This window comes from Aulonocara sp. 'chitande type north' Nkhata Bay, linkage group LG6 (genome assembly GCF_057382095.1).
Source record: "Aulonocara sp. 'chitande type north' Nkhata Bay isolate Kocher_YH1m ecotype deep benthic linkage group LG6, A_spYH_male_GT1.1, whole genome shotgun sequence".
NCBI classification, from domain to species: Eukaryota; Metazoa; Chordata; class Actinopteri; order Cichliformes; family Cichlidae; genus Aulonocara; species Aulonocara sp. 'chitande type north' Nkhata Bay.
Window position 1 is genome coordinate 44,985,889 of NC_141349.1, and position 7,012 is coordinate 44,992,900.

Genomic DNA, 7,012 nt, shown 5'->3' on the forward strand with positions numbered 1-7,012 from the left:
CAGCCTCTCAGAAAACATGAGAGCCTTTATTTCCACTCAGCTCTTTGGGGGTCAGCACAGTCCCTGTTCCGTCCTCTTCTGGCTTCACTGGGGTGGCTGTGGCTCAGGTGGTAGAGCAGGTCACCTGCTAATCTGGAAGGTGGGTGGGTATCAGATGTCAGGTATCCTTGGATGAGATACTGACCTGAAGTCACTCAAATGAATGTGTGCGAATGTCAGATAGAAAGAGCACAGAAAAAAGTGCTTGTGTGAAGAATGAGGCAAGCTGTGTGAAGTGCTTTGAGTGCTCAGACTAGAAAAGCACCATATAAGAACCAGTCCATTTACTGTTCCAGTGAGAGCAGCCTTAAGCTCAAAGCTATTTTGAAAACCCACCACTCCTTTACAGCTGCATGTGGACGCCAAAGGGTTAAAATATCCCCATTTATTGTCTAAATCCAGCCATCCAGTCAGATCATGGTAGCAGTAGGTTAAACAGCTATTCCAGAAACCAAGGTGTTGCCGGGTTAGATAATATATAATCTCTCCATCAGGTTATGGGTGCAGCTCAGTGCTGCCGGTGAAACAGAGAGATCTTTGGATCTGTGGAAAATATTAGTGTGTATCAGGAAGTCAGAACAGTCATTGCTGTAAATGATCCTGAGGTCCTGATTCATCTTCCAGTTGGTCGACATTTCTGTTTCCACGGGGCTGATGGTTGTGTGAGTCTTTGTGCAGCAGGGGCTAGCTCGTTTTATGTCTGATACACACATATCTAAAAATGATTTTTAAGATTAGATAACATAGATTAGTCCCACATGTGGGAAATGTGTTTGTTACAGCAGTGGACAGTGCAAAGTTGCATAGAAAAATTAGAAAAAAAACACTGGAATAATATATCTATGAGATACTGTACACAATAGAATAAAATAAAAATAAAATACTCTATACAATCGAATAAAATAGAATACAAATGCTATATACAACTGAGTATAATACAATGATGCCAAAAAGAGTATTGCACATAGTGTTATTGCACATGTGTGGATGTGTTTGATCAAGTCTTTGTTGTGGAGTCTGACAGCAGTGGGGAGGAAAGACCTGTGGGACCGAGAGATTTTCTTTTGTACATTAAGATTTTGTGTACTTTTTGATATTTTGGTGTTATTTTTTGTTTTGTATTTATTTATTCTTTGATAAATTTTGAATATTTTTGTTTCATATTTCATTTTTTTTGTTGAATTTGGAATCTTGTTAGTTATAGGGCTTTGGAGCGTGATGTCACGGGGGGTGGGCGTGGAAAGGATTTTGGCCCGATCCGCCATTTTGGGGGTCTAGCGCAAGTGAAAAGGGAGCGAAGTCACACACAACAGCCACGGTTTGTATTTGCTGTGTGGTCGGCTGCAATGTTCGATCACACGACCGGCAAGAGAATAAGGTTGAAAATGGTTTATCTTTTCATTCTTTCCCAACCTGGAAGCAACATGAGCAGCTCGTGTATCGATGTTACCAAACGAAGGCGTCCAGCCTGGAGAGCAGCTGTGAGACGAGCTGACGTGCAGCTCTCTTCCATCTCCAAATATCTGTTGGTGCTCCAGACATTTTCATTCCGGTAAGTTCTAAATATGTTCATATCACTCTTTATAGCCTATTAGTTTTATTTTCGATGCGCTCTGAGCTCATAGCAAATTAGAACAAACATCCTACTGAGTGACTTTGCAGAACTACCTTCTATTTATAGAGTTGCTAATTATTTGGCATTATTGCAGCAAACCAGCCCATGAAATGGATGAAACATCGTGACTGGGTTCCAGCGCTACACGAGGGACCTGCTGCAAACATACCACCATGCCAATCAGATTACTTCTTCCATGTGAGGGTGAAGAGGGGACCCTCCTGGATAAGATGGTGAAGGTTTGCTGCGTTTGGTGAACAGTGTGATAATAAAACCAGAGAAGAATGAAACCTGCTCCTGTTAAATATTCTTAAGTCTTGTGCTGTTAAAATCGCTGTATTTTTTCAAAAGATACAGTAAATAATGTTAGTAGTGGGTGATGTCATGTAAACACTCATGATTTTGTGTAAACATTTTGTCATTTGTAAACTATAAATGACATCATCATTGCAACTGATGTGATGTTCTATAAAGTGGTTTTAATAAAAAAAAAAGAGGCAAAAATTAGTTTGTTTCTTTATTCAACTTTTGAACAGTGGGACTCAGTCAGTATATATTCAGTAAATGCAAATTATTTACACGGCAGTGCACTACAGGCATAAATCTAGACCCCTAGATAAAACATTATGGGTCATTCCCACAACCCACAGCTTTACTGTGTTCCAGCAAAGTATCCAATAGCAGTGACGACTCCTCCACAGTAGCAGGTGGGATTTTTCTGTTTTGAGGACGGCTCCTTTTACCTGTCACTACAGATGGTCTGTTTAGGTTTTGATCAAGAGCCTTTTTTTGGGCAGCTGAAGAGGAGAAGTCTATCTTATGGCCAACCTCTGGCTGTATCTTGGTCACATTACCCAGCAAAACCCAGAATGCAGGTTCATCTGTAACAGTCCTTGTGCCACGGATCAACACTGTTGCTTCTACATTAAACAGAAGAGCAGCGACATGGCTGCAGGTCTCTGCGACTCCGGCCATACAGGTGCAGCGGGCGGCTTCAACCTTCCCTGTGATGCTCACGGTGACCCATCGCTGCAATGCTGGTTCATTCAGTCTTTGAGAGTGCAGGACCTGAAACACACACAGACAAAGTTCATTTAAAGACAAGAACTATGAGCCAAGGCCGACGTAAATGTGTTTTATCTACTTTATCATAAATGTAACAAAGTGTTTAGAAAGTTAGCACATACATGTCATTTTTCATTTCTTTATGTGTCCATCTATAGAACGCTGCATGTTATAGTGTAAATCTGCCTGCAGAAAATGAATCTAAAGTATGTACCGGTAATGCAAGGATGTCATCACTTTAGAGATGGAGAAAGCATAAAGTGACAATTATGAATCACTTAATATGATAAGGAGATTCTGCAGGTCATTGATCAATATATAAAATTAAAATAAATTGTATTTTTAGTTACACAAGATACAAACATGGAAGCAAGATGTTTAATTAGGATTATTTATAATAAATATGAATAAATCATTGCAATTTCTTTAACCATAAAGAATAACAATCCTTCAGGACAGTGTCACATCAATGCACTGAACTCACTGTTATCCACCTAACAGCCTCCACATGTTCTCACTGTAATTTCCCCTCATGAATGAATTTATGCTGCACTAATCTGAATGTTTGCAGGGAAATCAAACGCATTTCACTCGCAGTACTCGAGCTGACTTACCTTTGCTTGAATGACGACTTGTAGGCGCTGACTCCACAGACAAGGTACGAAAATATGTCAGGCTACGTCAGTAGCGGTTGGTCTTCAGGGTTTCTACTCCACGGCCGTATTTCATACGGGTCCACATTTCCAATGCACGCTATTTTCTGCAAGTACCGCCGCTTCGCCTCTGGATGAAATCGGTCTCTATACAGTTCATTCTCTTTTGAGCTGCTTTTAAGCATCTTTCTTGTAGTCGTTGTTCCAACACAGTGTGTTTGGTTTGATTCGTAGACCCCGAAAATGGCGCTGCGCTCCCATAATGCATTGCGGCGTGACGTCAACTCCAAAGCCCTATTTTTAGTCCTCACTTGTCGACATGGCGGGGGAGGCACCAAGATGGCGGCTTGAACAGTCGTGTTTTTTCAGGAGCTCCGAAAGACCGCAAAATTTACTAAGTAACTTTATTCTCTTTCCACTCGAACTATAACTATGGATGCCCAAAAGGTTATTAAGAATGCAAAGCTGCAATTTGTGCCGTCAAACCCCATTGTTAAGACGTCGTCGCATGCTAAAGTCAGTGACCATGGCTATGCTAGCACTGAAGCTGCCAACGTGGGCCTAAACAAGCGAGAACGGGGAACAGACTCGGCGCCGCCAACTCCTTCAAAACAACCGCCAGAGGAGAAAAGAACAAAATCTTCAGAGAAGGAAGATGATATCTCCAATAAAACTATTTTTGAAGCCATTATGGGACTTGACAAAAAATTTGAAGCACAACTGGAGGATATCAAGGAACAAAACAAACAAAGTGCAGCTACGGTTGCCAGCTTGGCTAAGGCTGTAGAGTTTAATGCTGCAGAGATAGTTGATTGCAAACTGAAAGTTGTTAAACTGGCAAATGCGAATGAACAGCTGCTTAAAGAAAATGAAGACTTGAAAAGAAGAGTGAGAGAACAAGAGCGCTACCGAATGAGGTGGTGCCTAAAACTGAAAGGGGTGAAGGAAGACAAAGATGAAAACATTAGAGTGAAGGTTTTGCAAACGCTTCAGAAGATTGCCCCTGACTTGAACTTAGAAGAGGCCGTTGATATTGTCCACCGCTTAGGGAAACGAGTTGATGGCAGAAACAGAAACATCATTATTCTATTCACACAGAGGCGAATTAAAGAAGAATTGTGGAGGCGCACCAAAGACTCTTCAACCTGCAAGCAAGAAGGCATCAGCTTCGCGGAGATGTTGCCGCAGGAGGACATACAAGATCGACAGCGCCTATGGCCTCTGGTGGAGGAAGCAAGACGTGCGGGTAAACGGGCCTACTGTCGTGGTCCACATGCCTTCATTGATGGACGCAAAGTTGAGGAAAGACAGGAGAACTAAAAATGACAAAAACTGAAATAGTGGAAACTTGTTCGCGGTCTGAGGAGCTCAGCATTTAGTACTTTTTTTTCTTCTTTTTCTCACGTGGTGAGTGATATTCTGTCTATAGTTCATGTTGAATGTTAACATTTGTTTTGGTTCTTTAAATGTTAGGGGTTTAAGAGAATCTGTTAAAAGAAAAGCCTTATTTTTGTACTGCAAAGGTAAAAAATCAAACTGTATTTTTCTACAAGAGACTCATTCATCTGATAGTGATGTATCTTTTTGGTCAAACCAATGGGGTAGCAAAATCCTGTTTAGCCATGGCTCAACGAGGTCGGGGGGTGTAGCAATTTTATTCAATAACTTTCCTGGGGATCTTGTAATACAACGAACTGACTTGAATGGTCATTGGTTGATTGCTGTAATGAGAGTTGAAAGTTTGTTTTTCATTTTAGTCAACGTTTATGGATATAATAATGAAAGTCAGAATAAAATTATGTTAGAAGATATAACTTCAAATATTTTTGAACTTAAAGGTCGATACCCTACAGAATACATTTTAATGGGTGGTGATTGGAATATGACTCCTGATGAATGGACTGATAGATGGCCCTCAAGGACAGGTAGACCACAAAAAAATAACCTAATTATAGAATTTTTGATTAATAACAACTTGACAGATATTTGGAGAGTAAGAAATCCAGAAATTAAGAGCTTTTCCTGGTTTAAACCAAATGGAGCTTGTAAATCTAGAATAGACTATTGGCTAGGAAGTGACATCATTCTTAGCCACACTGTAAAAGTTGCAATGTCAAATGCACCTCTATCTGATCATTGCTTTATTGAACTGTGCTTAGAATCGGAAATTAGACAATCAAATAAAAGAACTTATTGGAAGTTCAATGCCAAACTTTTACAAAATGAAGACTACTGCAACATAGTCAAAAAAATTATAAAAGATATTATGGCTGATCATCTAATTGTAGGATATATCAATAAATGGGAATTCATTAAATTCAAAATTAGAGAATTTAGTATTCAATTCAGTAAAAACATAAGTCAAAAGCAAAGAGAATATGAATGTAAATTATTCCAAGAAATTACTTATTGCTGTAGTAAAGATGATCTAAATACCCAAGAAAGGAGTAAACTTATGGAGTTGCAAACTAAATTAGATCAGCTCTACCTAAATAAAGCAGAAGGAGCTTTTGTGCGTTCACGGGCCAAGTGGATTGAGGAGGGGGAAAGAAATTCCTCATATTTTTTTAATTTAGAAAAGAGCAGACAGAAAAGAAATTTTATATCTTCTCTGTTAATTGATGGCATTGAATGTGACGACCCTAAAATTTTGGAGAATGAAACTTATACATTCTATTCCAATTTATACTCCTCATAGTTCTCCCAAGCAGATTGTGATGTCTTTTTTGATCAAATAGATAATCTGATCCCTAAAATTGATGAATCATTTAAGGAATTATGTGAATCTGACTTCAGAATTGAAGAGTTAGATGCATCTGTTAAGAAAATGGCACTTAATAAATCCCCTGGTCCAGATGGGCTGACAGTTAATTTCTTCCAATTTTTTTGGGAAGACTTACGGGAAATTTTATTCAAAGCTATACTGGCCAGTATTGAAAAGGGAGAATTGATGTCTAGCATGAAACAAGGATTAATTACATTAATTCCTAAACCAAACAAAGATAAACGACAATTGGATAACTTAAGGCCCATAACTTTATTAAATACAGATTATAAAATTTTCTCTAGCTCAGTTGCAACAAGGCTCAAACAAGGGGTTTCAAGTATAATTAGTGAGACACAATCAGGGTTTTTGAAAGACAGGAACATTCATAATAATATCAGATTGGTTTTAGACTTACTGGACTACAATGATCTGATTAGTGATGACAGTTTTATTCTTTTCTTGGACTTTTATAAAGCTTTCGATTCAGTAGAACATCCTTTTATTTTAGAAACACTAACTCGATTTGGATTTGGGGATAAATTTAGGAAGATAATAGATATACTGTATAATGATATAAATAGCTCTGTGTCATTAGGCTATGGCACTGGTAAAAGATTTGGCGTCAAAAGAGGAATTAGGCAAGGGTGTGGAAGCTCTCCGTTGTTGTTCATAATGGTTGTGGAGATGCTCGCAATTCTAATTAAAAACAGCAGCGTTGCCGGAATTGAGATTATGGACAATTCTTTAATAATTAGTCAACTTGCGGATGACACTACTCTTTTCTTAAAAAATGAACATCAGATTCCCCTGGTAAAACAAATAATCACTACATTCTCAAAAGCTTCAGGCTTAAAGTTAAATTTAAATAAATGT